The sequence below is a fragment of the Girardinichthys multiradiatus genome, chromosome 15 (assembly GCF_021462225.1).
Source record: "Girardinichthys multiradiatus isolate DD_20200921_A chromosome 15, DD_fGirMul_XY1, whole genome shotgun sequence".
In the NCBI taxonomy this organism is placed as follows: Eukaryota; Metazoa; Chordata; class Actinopteri; order Cyprinodontiformes; family Goodeidae; genus Girardinichthys; species Girardinichthys multiradiatus.
Window position 1 is genome coordinate 15,715,163 of NC_061808.1, and position 12,088 is coordinate 15,727,250.

Consider the following 12,088-nt stretch of genomic DNA (forward strand, 5'->3'; position numbering starts at 1 on the left):
GGTGTGCTTATTAAACTGAAGATCACCTATGTGACGTCGACTTTTATACTGGGAGGAAGTCCTCCCATGGGAGCGGACGTCACTTCCGCCTGCCAGTCAAGACTGGCGTAATGTAATAGAGCTTCTGGGGGACAGGCGCTGGAGGCGTGTCCCATAGTGAGATACCTCACTCATGTTTCAGAGAACCGGGGTTAAATCCTTAACCTAAAGTTTCAATGGTGCAAGGAGCACAAATCTTGGGCTGTGGACAATGTGAAACATGTATTGTTCTTTGATGAGTCCACCTTTACTGTTTTCCCCACATCCGGGAGAGTTACGGTGTGGAGAAGCCCCAAAGAAGCGTACCACCCAGACTGTTGCATGCCCAGAGTGAAGCATGGGGGTGGATCAGTGATGGTTTGGGCTGCCATATCATGGCATTCCCTTGGCCCAATACTTGTGCTAGATGGGCGTCACTGCCAAGGACTACCGAAACATTCTTGAGGACCATGTGCATCCAATGGTTCAAACATTGTATCCTGAAGGCGGTGCCATGTATCAGGATGACAATGCACCAATACACACAGTATAAGACTGGTGAAAGATTGGTTTGATGAACATGAAAGTGAAGTTGAACATCTCCCATGGCCTGCACAGTCACCAGATCTAAATATTATTGAGCCACTTTGGGGTGTTTTGGAGGAGCGAGTCAGGAAACGTTTTCCTCCACCAGTATCACGTAGTGACCTGGCCACTATCCTGCAAGAAGAATGGCTTAAAATCCCTCTGACCACTATGCAGGACTTGTATATGTCATTCCCAAGACGAATTGACGCTGTATTGGCCGCAAAAGGAGGCCCTACACCATACTAATAAATTATTGTGGTCTAAAACCAGGTGTTTCAGTTTCATTGTCCAACCCCTGTATATCAATAAATTGATATTAAAAGAAAATTTGTGATAACTTTTTAACAATAGGTTTAACAAAATGTTGTAAATAATTTAAAACAAAACAAAAAAACTTAAAAAATGAAACAATGTCTCTGACAATGTTAAAGACTTTATTATTGTTTTAACAAATTAAGGGGATTTTATATTTCAATAACTGAGACATCTTAAATTTGAATACATCTTTGATCTGAGGATAAAATGCAGTCAATAGGAGGAGATAGTACTTGTTCTGTAAATTCTACACTTTTAACTGTTTTGACTATATCTAGGACTTTTGAGTAGAAGTTTATTTTTCCAAATCTTAACCATTTACATGTTTCCTATCATTGATAATGCACCTAGTGAGTGTTGCCCTAATTTTTTGCTCTTCCTTGTGTGCCCTCATTGCCTTGTTGTGTGTTGTGCTCCACTGGGTTTTGTTTTTTTTATTCTTCCTACGTTTTTTTTAAGCAGTAAATATTTTCTTGCACATTTTTGAAGGCTACTGTGCTTTGATGCTCTGTCTTCCTGGGATAAAAATACTTTTCTTTTACAAATGTAGCTTCTGAAGGCTGACTTTCTGCTCTAACCCTCATCGGGTCCACTTTGTGAGCCAACCTAGATCCAGACACGTCACTGGATATGAGTGGGGAAGTAGTATGTATACCATCTCATATACCGCTTGAGGTGATAAGCAAATTCAGCTTTTTAGTGCTACTGTTGTGGTTCTTCTGAGTTTTAATTGGGCCTGACGAGCAGAGTTAGATGGATTACCGTTATTAACTGGACATAACAGGAATTATTCCTGATGTCATCACGTTACATCAACGTTTTTTTTTTATCACGTCATGATTTTTAACATTTATACCAGCGCTGTCATTGGTGGAGTGACTTTACGCATACCTACTGTGAAGATTTAAATAATATACGCAGCTATGGTTTTAAAAGGTTTTCATTGGGTACCTGGTAGAAATGTGCTGAAAACAACACTGCCAGAAGGTGGCAGTATTTTGTGGTGGTAGTTTTCAGCCCAGGTACTTTTCCAGGAAGTAGTACTTAGACAAGCACAGGAGCAACCACAAAACACAAGTCTTACTTTTTGTTTCCGCAGTTTTATTTTGAAAGGATTACAAAGTGGAAACTTCCGTAAATAAACCGTATTTTTACCAAAACATTGATCAACTACCCCACATTTTATCCAGTTGACTAGTAAGAAAATTAAAGAAATAGAAAAAGCACGCATGTGGGACCTTGCCATCTCTGCTCCATCAGAGTGTTTGAGCAGGAAGGCTGGAAGCTCCATTGTTCACTAAAAACTCCCCACTTCATCCATATGAAGATGCATCTTTTTAAAAAAAATTAAAAAAAAAAAAAATAAATAATAAACCATCCTGTTTTATTTAATCTTTATCTTCAGAAACTAAATACCAAAAACCAGTTGCTTTACCAGATGTTTTTAAGATAACAAATGTCTTAAAACTGGTCTTCTGTTTTAAGGGCATCTATGTGAGCCTGTAAAGTGGTAAAGTGCCCCGTTTCCTCACCTAGCTCCAGCAGCTTTCTCCTTAACACTTTAAAAAGGTTAGTCACAGCTTAATAGAGATGCCATGAACCAGTTTTCCACTAACAAGAGTGGTACATATCAAGTCTGCCTTGGTATTATTTGACTTGTAGCATTATTTGGTGCAACAAAGCTGTTTTTACACACCCCTGATAAATCCAAAACCTAGAAAGAATTGCAAGATTTAGCAGGTTACACACCAATCTCAGTTAAATGGAAAAGTCAGCACGTTTAACATGTTCATTTGGATTTAAAACCCAGTTAAAACATATGCACTTTGAGACTCGTGATGAATGTGAACACTGTTCTACATGTAGATGTCGGATTCAGCTCACCCAAAAGACTTGGCTACCTTGGTTTGTACAGAAACATGCACAGTTTCATAACTGCTCCTTGTGTTGCTACAGCAATAAGTATTTCAGCAGTACTTCCACACAGTTTTGTTGTAACCTTCACTTCAGTAGACAGAAATACACATTGCTATGACATTACAGCCTGAAGCTGAAGTTGAGTCACAATTGCATCTTTGCTATGAGCAACTGTCTCATTGTGAGTCATTTTTTAAATTCAATATAGAATAATACTGAAGTTTTTTTATTTTAGTTTTTATTTTAATACATTGACGCTCTTTATTCAGAAGCTTGAACTGATGTCTTCTATACTGTCTTCTGTGCTAAAAATACACTAAATGCCATTTTTTGTACTGAGACAACAAATAAATAAATATGAGCATTCTACCGAAAGAAAGCGAGTGGAAACTCTTACAGTTAGTTTTGTTGCTTGGTAATAGAGTCTTAATACTCCTCCCTGTTTGATGGTGCAGGCAAGCTGTGATATTATTGGAGTGAATGTACAGAAAGGTTTGATTAAAGGAGGCTGGAAGCCTAAAATCTCTTTAAAAAGTTGCTGACATTTAATGTTTCACTAAGTTTACACTGATTGTAGTTATTAATAAAGGTCACCTCATTAATCAGATTTATTAATGAGAACTCATGTTTATGTTGCCGACACACTGAATGTACAAAGTGAACAGACTGGCTTTTAAAAAGCCAGGAACTATAGATAATCTATAAAAGTTTGAGCTTGGGCATCTATGAGTGGATTGTTCCCTGCTTTTGGGAAGCAGACCAAGGTTACTTATGAAAGTGATGAGAAATAGGAGCAAGTGTGGGTGTATGCAGATCATGCATAACATTATGACCACAGAAAGATAATGTGAATAGCACAGATTCTGTCTTCATCACTGGGGTTGTTAGTAAGTTGGATATGTTTGGAAGCAAGTGAAGATTTTGTCTTTATTGTAAAAGGTAGAAGAAAGAAAAATGGGTAAGCACAAGGATTTTGGTGATTAAGACAAAGGTTGAATTGTGATAGGTAGACAACTTGATCAAACCATCTCTAAAACTACAGCTCTTTTGGGGGTGTCCCCAGCCTACAGTGGTCATCTATCAAGAGAGCCAAGCAACAAAAAGTGGTCAAACTGGGACAGGGCTCACTGATGCACAGGGGAGAATGAGAGGTTGGACCATGTGAATACACAGAACACAAAATGCATCATATTGCATATGTGCCCACATAGTTTCAGATCAGTGAAGGTTCTAAAGATGACCCCAGAGAAAAAGAAAAACCGGAATGCAATCATCAGAACTGGACCACAAAGCAATGGTAGAAGGTGGCTTGGTCTGATGAATCAAGATCTCTTAGATCAAGTGGATGAAATGAGGATGCGTTGTGGAAGGAAGGCAAGCCAGCAGGAGGCTATGTGATGCTTTAGGAAATGTTCTGCTGGGAAACTTGGGTCTTGCCATTCACTCCTTTCTGCTGTGTTAAATAGTAAGTAAGTAAAGTTTATTTTTATTACACCTTTCACAGACATAGCATCACAAAGTGCTTCACAATAAAATAAAAACATTGTAAATATTGTTATACAGTTAAACATTGCATAATTACATGAAATGCATCAATGCGTACATATAAACAAACACAATAAAAGTTTGAAACAGACCATCTTCTAATTAATAGGCTGCTGCATTGTATTGTATTTAGGTGTTTTTTTTAAATGCATCAGCAGAGTCTAGATTGCGTAAAAATGGGGGCAATGTTTTCCAGAGTCAGGTGAAACATCTTGGACTGACCGATCTCCAGGGGATTTAAAAGCTACGCAGGGTACCACTCGCAAATCTGACCCAATGACCCTAACCTATGGGATGGTTTGTGGAGCTGGATTGGAAATATAAGGTGGAGCTTGTCTGTAGTCATTTTATTAGTGAATAGAGATGTTCTGTACTTTTATAGATTTATCTTGTCATTGGTTTACCTCCTCATGTTGGCTACTTAAGAGACTTGAGAAATGTTTAGGTTGTGATTTTGTGCACTTGTGAAAGAAATTGTAGGACATTGAATCATCACATAAGAAGTCATGTAGATGTAACATTCTTGACTAAGATGAAAACCCTTCGACCCCATAGAAACATAGAAGACTGAAGATTAGACATCAGTCTTTGATGGATGGTCTGTGGCCACTTCTGAAAGATCTGGATAACATTAGCAACTTTTGAGTTTCAGAGCCAAAGCAATTAGTTAGCTTTGACATATCGTTGCCTTGCATGCTGTCTTGGACCAGTAGCAGTTTCTGAGAACAGGAGTGATTTGGTTTTTAGGTGAAAATGGGCCTTGGGTTAAAACTCCAAGCGAGACCATCTGGCATTCAATAGGTTTGAGCCAGCCCCAAATTGAGTGAATTTCACGGATCTCTTTGTGGAACAGAAAGCAGAAAGTTGATAAACATGTTTAGTTGCCTTGCTTCAAGGCTTCAAAGGCACACGCTTGCATATCATTTGTCTCTTTCTGTGCTGTTCTAGCCTCTGTTGGCCTGTTCCAATCTCTGTTCTTCAACCACTGCTGTCATCCAGACGAACATGAGCTGTGCTCCTTTTCTTTCCCTTTATCTTTTCATTTTCCTTCCACTACTCGTCTCTGATCCTTAGCACTGGAAGCAGCTGTTTGTTCATTAACCTTTTCAAGGGGGCACACATATTTTACAATCTTAAAGTGGAGCGATCATGCCAATCATTTCAGCTCTCGCACATTTATTCACACATACGCTGCCAAATCTTATGTATCCACAAATATTCTTCTGAGTGCACACCTTTCATCGCCATGTTTTTGCGCACTTGTCTCCTCATCTAATTATAGTAATTGACTTTTCTGAGCTCTGAAGAGCCTAACATGTTGCACAACATTGCTTTTGAGAGACTGCCTCTGTTTGATCAGTCAAATAGTCTGGGGTTAGAGAAAATGAGCCAACGGCTCAGACAGGAAGATGTGTGTTTTCTGGCACAAGCCCAAAACCATTTCCCTCTAAGAGAATCAAACCAAAAAGAGGATGTCAGTCTTTTTAGGCCACACACTGTCCTTCTGATCTTTAGGTCTCCTCCCCACCAACCCTTGCCCCCGCACACATTCACCCTTCTGCCTCACCATGTCATACATGTGACTGAAAGCAGACTGCGTTTTGCACTGGTTTCCTCAGTGAGGTTGTGTTAGTCTCTTGCCAGCAGATACAACAAAGTGATTTCCTTTCTACTACCCCAAGCTGTTTGTTGTTTATAATTATTTTAGGAGTTAATCAGCACAAACTTTAGTGAAAACTTTTCCTGTTGATTGATCAAAGGGTTGAGTGATTCCTTGGGGCAACTTTGTAATTTGGGATGCGATTCATGTAACATCAACTATGTTTTCTGACCCAAAGACAAAAGAAGCAAGTTCGCTGTAATTGGTCCTGTCAAACATTATGTAAACCCCAGACATCTTATATATACTTGAACAAGTTTTATACTCTGCTGCGCTGTGAATGTCAGTCAAACAAATACCGTATCTGCTGATGGTGCATGTTTTGTTGTAGATTTTCTACAAAATTTCACATACAGTTCAGACTGTTTCTTGCGACTATAGGCTTTGAAGCAACAGGATACATACTGTGTAAAAATAAATTTTTCTGTGCATGATGCTTTTTTTTCTTGCCTGAAGTCTCCATCTACTCCATAAACTAACTGATCATATTTCCATGTATTTAACAATTTCCTAAAAAAACAACAACCCTATAATAAAGAAGTGATAAATAACAAATGACGATGTCTAACGTGCGCTCTAACATCAGCTGAATTGAAAATGACCCCTAAGAAAGTCTTTGTTAGAGAACTAGGACATCAGGGAAACAGTGCAAACCTATAAAAACATGATCTCATTTCAATCAGTTCTATATGTCTTTGCGGAGTAGATTCATCTGTATTATTTTTATTGTAGTAATTAATGACTATCGTGTTAAAGTGCTTCGTGCCCACTCACTGACCCGTCCTCTGTTGTGCATACTTGTAGCACTATTTGTCCTAAACTGACCCAGCCACCAGAGCAACGAGGGACATCAGGTTTTATCGTATTGTCTCCTGTCTCATCGCTAAATGATAAACCGTGTGCTGACTGGGTGTCTGTGTGGAATATCATTGAAAAGAATGATGGAATAGTTGATAACATGGGATCAAAGAGCAGCAGTGATAAATGATTTTCAATTTACTCGTACTCATGTGAAGCAATGTCACATAAAATGCCATACCAAGAGGGAAGCCATTTGATCCAAGTAACTGCTTTAGTAAAAACCTTTATTGAGGAGCATGCAGGATCCCGCAAGTAATTATGTTTTAACAGCGTAAGTTCATAATCTTTAAAGCTGATTCCAACTGAGATTAACAGTATATTAATTACTTACAGGTTTCAAACCCAACCTGTAAGCGATCAGTGTACCTGATGACCTGCAGTGGGTCAAAGTAATTATCTTAACCTGTTTATTAATGGAAATATAATGCCAAAAGGAGCAATTTGCCTTCTTACAGATGTCTTCTGTGTTTGCTTTTAGTCACACTTCATCATCAAACCAATTTTATTATTAAATAATAGCCTTATTAACTACACAAGGCATTTTTAAATTATAGTTTAATTTTAAGAAATAAAAGCTAGTCAAGCCTATGTGGCCTTATTTGGAAAAGCAATAGCCTTTTTGCTAAATCCGATATTAACTATGATTTATTTGCCACACCCAGAGCTGATTACGGCCAGACGTGCAAAATAAAGAAATCACTTAAGTAGCACCTGTCTGACAACATGAAGTAGGCTAAAAGGTCTCAAAAGCAACACATCTTAAAGCCTCGATCTAAATAAATTCAAGAACAGATGATAAACCAAGTCATTGCCATCTATCAGTCTGGAAAAGGTGGCAAAGCCATATTTTGTAAGGCAAACCACAGTGAAAGCCATTATCTGCAAATGGAGAAAACAGCTTCCAAGGCCCTTCAGGCCTCTTTTCCCTCAGTAAAGGTCAGCTTTGATGATTGAAAATTACCCAGCCGAAAATTCCAAGCCAAAAACCACTCTTGACCAAAAAGAAAGTAAAAGGCCTCGTGGCTGCTTTGCTACTTCAGGACCTTGAATGACTTGCCATAAGTAATAGAACCACAAGTTTTGCAGGGGAAAATCTGGCCAACAGTTTGTGAGATTAAGCTCCAGCTCACTTGGGTTATGCAGCATTGTTGAAAAGCACACCCAGCAAGCCCAACTCTGAAGGGTTTAAGTAGAGAGAAAAATTTGAAATGGCCTGGTAAAAATCCAGCCTTAAATCTGATTGAGATGCTGAGGTGTGTCTTTAAACAGCTATTCATGTTCCCAAAAGCTCCAATGTGGCTGAATTAAAACAATTCTGCAAAGAAGAGTAGACCAAAATCTCTCTACAGTGATGTAGAAGACTCCTTCCTAGTTATTGGTAACACCTGATTGCTGTTCTTAAAAAGCTTTAAAGCGCTTTCTCAATTAAATTAAATAAGAATTTCAAAGGCAAGTTTTGTATTTACTTAGAATATCTTTATCTGATGATAAACTTGTTTTATCTGAATAATTTAAGAGAAAAGAAAGCATCTGTAAAGGGGAAATACTTCTTCATAGCACTATAGATTTGTCTGCTTAAAATTTATGGTTGAGAACCTTCGGATTATGCTGAATGTCGGGCAGGAATGGGAAGAAATTTTTTTGTCAACTTACCAGAACATATCTCAGTAATTGGGCTGTTTGTATAAAGCTTTGGGAGTTGTTGCTCCCACGTCAGTTTTGAATGGGGTATAAAAAAATGGCTTTTCTGGTTTTTGACAGGAACTCCTCAATACCTGCAATGACAGCAAACCCCTGAGGCAGTCAATGTTTCTGGTTTACATCTATAAGACTCCAGCAGAGCTGTACATGCTAAAAAAAGACCGTAAATAATGCTTCCTGTGGAGGGAAGCAGTTTATGTAAGTTTGGAGATTGCACTACTCTAACTTTAGGTGTATTTTTCCTAAGTTGGAGGTGATCCCCTGGGGAGAAACTTGACAATTTTCTGTCTGTGTGAAAGTCAGCAGGGAAAAATGAAGATTGGAGCTACTAAAAGAGACTGAATTGACAAAGGTCTTTCAGTTCACTATAGCATTTTTATGATGATGATTTGAGAATACTGCTGTTTCTGTTGCTGAGTTAAAGAGAGAAGAAAATGCAAACCATGGGACGTTTGCTCATTTTGATTCCTTTTGTTTTCATTTTATATCAAGTGGCATGAAATGGCTATTCTGTGCTTTTCTATTACAAAATCAACTAGATATATGGACTAGATACAGTGGGGAGAACAAGTATTTGATACACTGCGGATTTTGCAGGTTTTCCCACTTGCAGAACATATAGATTCTTTAATTTTTATCATACATACTCTTAAACTGTGAGTGACAGAATCTAAAACAAAAATCCAGAAAATCACATTGATTTTTAAAGAAGCATAGCACAAGATCCATGATGTCTGCCCCCTCTGGCGACAAGTTTAAATGACACCAGTGTTGTGCACGCTCATGAAAGAGGAGAAAAAAAGCTGTCATCTGCCCTGCGACTTCAGTTGGTTCTTTGAGGCATAATGTCTTCTGAGGTAAGAACGTTAGAAGTATTATTTCATTGTCTAATATATAGAAATATTTTAGTTTGTAGGGAAATTTTTCATAATGAGTCAATAGTCAAATAAATTTTTTTAAGGGAAAAACATAGATACCCTTTTAGTTGGTAAATAACATAGGTATTTCACTTGATAACTTTTGTTATCATTTGTTTAGTTCAATGTATATAATATAATGTGTATTTTTAGTATCTTACCCTTTATTCATTCCCAGGGCAGATTTGAGCTCCATCCATTGCTTGAAAACTGCCCCGACATTTAGTCTAGTCTTGTTCCGTCGCCGATCAGACCCCAATAAAAGTTTTTTTTTAACTCTTGTGTGGAGTCTGTGATGGGGTTTGAGATGCGTTTGTGGCTGGTCTTTTGTGTTCCATCTTCTAAAGCAGTCGCCCTCCCGTGTTCTCTCGCTAAAGTGTCATAGCGGCAAAGACTCTCGGCATTGTAGTAGCAGGGTAAACGAGAGCGTGCAGCACGTCACACCCATGCTCACGCCCTGAGAATAAGGCCCGAATCACTCTAATGAACTAACTAATCTAGCCTTTAGAGGCAACTGCGGTAAATAGAAGATAACTAATTTTACACGTTAGGCAATTGGAAGGGTATGTATGGGAAAGAAAATAAATAATATTTAGCTTAAAAACTTGTGCTATGCCCCTTTAAGTAATTAATTTGCATTTATTGCGTGACATAAGTATTTGATACATCAAAAAAACCAAACTTAATATTTGGTACAGAGATGTTTGTTTACAATTACAGATATCAGACGTTTCCTGTAGTTCTTGACGAGGTTTGCACACACTGCATGATTGATTTTGAACCACTCCTCCATACAGATCTTCACCAGATCCTTCAGGTTTCGGGGCTGTCGCTGGGCAATACAAACTTTTAGCTCCCTCCACAGAAGTCTGGAGACTGGCTAGGCCACTCCAGGACCTTGAGATGCTTCTTACGGAGCCACTCCTTAGTAGCTCTGGCTGTGTTCTTGTTGTCATGCTGGGAGAACCAGCCCCGACCCATCTTCAGTGCCCTTATTGAGGGAAGGAGATTGTTGGCTAAGATCTCCCGATGCATGGCCCCATCCATCCTCCCCTCAGTCGTCCTGTCCCCTTTGCAGAAAAGCATCCCCAAAGAATGATGCTTCCCCCTCCATGCTTCACGGTAGGGATGTTGTTTTTGGAGTTGTACTCATCTTTCTTCTTCCTCCAAACACGGTGAGTGGAGATTAGACCAAAAAGCCTTATTTTTGTCTCATCAGACCACAGGACCTTCTCTCATTCTTCCTCTGGATCATCCAGATGGTTGTTGGCAAACTTCAGACGGGCCTGAACATGAGCTGGCTTGAGCAGGGGGACCTTGCATGTACTGCAGGATTTTAATCCATGGCGGCGTAGTGTGTTACTAATGGTCTTCATGGAGACTGTGGTTCCAGCTCTCTTCAGGTCATTGACTAGGTTCTGCCGCGTAGTTCTGGGCTGATCCCTCACCTTCCTCATGATTATTGATGCCCCACGAGGTGAGATCTTCCATGGAGCCCCAAACTGAGGGAGATTGGCCGTCATCTTATCCATTTTCTTATAATTTTGCCAACAGTTGTTGCCTTCTCACCAAGCTTCTTGGCTATTTTCCTGTAGCCCATCCCTGCCTTGTGCAGGTCTGCTCTTCTATCCCTGATATAACAGCTCTCTGGTCTTGGACATTATGGAGAGGTTGGTGTTTGTTTGACTGAGTGTGCGCACAGGTGTCTTTTATACAGATAACAAGTTCAAACAGGTGCTGTTAATACAGGTAATGAGTAGAGTACAGGAGGGCTTCTTAAAGAAAAACTAACAGGCCTGTGAGAGCCGGGGTTCTTAATGGTTGTTAGGCGATCAACATTTATGTCATGCAATAAAATGCAGATTAATTACTTAAATATCACAAAATGTGATTTTCTGGATTTTTGTTTTAGATTCCATCACTCACAGTTGAAGAGTATCTATGATAACACTTAAAGACTTCTGCATACTTTGCAAGTGGGAAAACCTGCAAAATCGTCAGTGTATCAAATACTTGTTCTCTCCACTGTATATATGCTATGAGCAACCGTCGATGGACGTAAGCGTGAGCAGTGCTGCACACTGATGACATTCATGAAAACTTATTATGGAACCTCAGTGGGAGAGAGAATATAAAGCTCCAGACGTGTACTGAAATTTAGCCTCCTGCTGCGATGACACGGAGTAAAATCTAATCTAAGTCTGGGCGCTGCATTTTACACACCATTAAATGAGCAGGACAAGGTAAGCAGCAAGTGGGTTCTAACTTATGGTATAACGTAGCAGCATATGCTAAAAAGTCAAGACTATCGCGTAAGCACAGAGAGGGAGTGAGAATGTATATGTAACGAGGGCAGCTGAGGTAAAGGAGGTAAACAAATCAGTACAGAGAAGCAACGTATTGTCATGTTTGACTGATGGGTAAAGTTATTGAGCAAAGCAAGACAGACAGTAAGGAAGGCTATAGACAGGCCCGGGCTACAGTAAACATTCCAGGAAGTAATAAACCAACCATCAGCCAGTTGTTGCTCTAATAGGAGCCGGGGGGAAGGACGACTTGCGGTCTT

At 39.3% G+C, this 12,088-nt stretch overlaps 1 protein-coding gene across 8 annotated transcripts in view; it reads left to right on the plus strand.

Moving 5' to 3' along the window:
• The window catches only part of utrn (utrophin), a 247,550-nt gene that overhangs the window by 117,356 nt on the left and 118,106 nt on the right, over positions 1 to 12,088 (plus strand). The window lies entirely within an intron of this gene.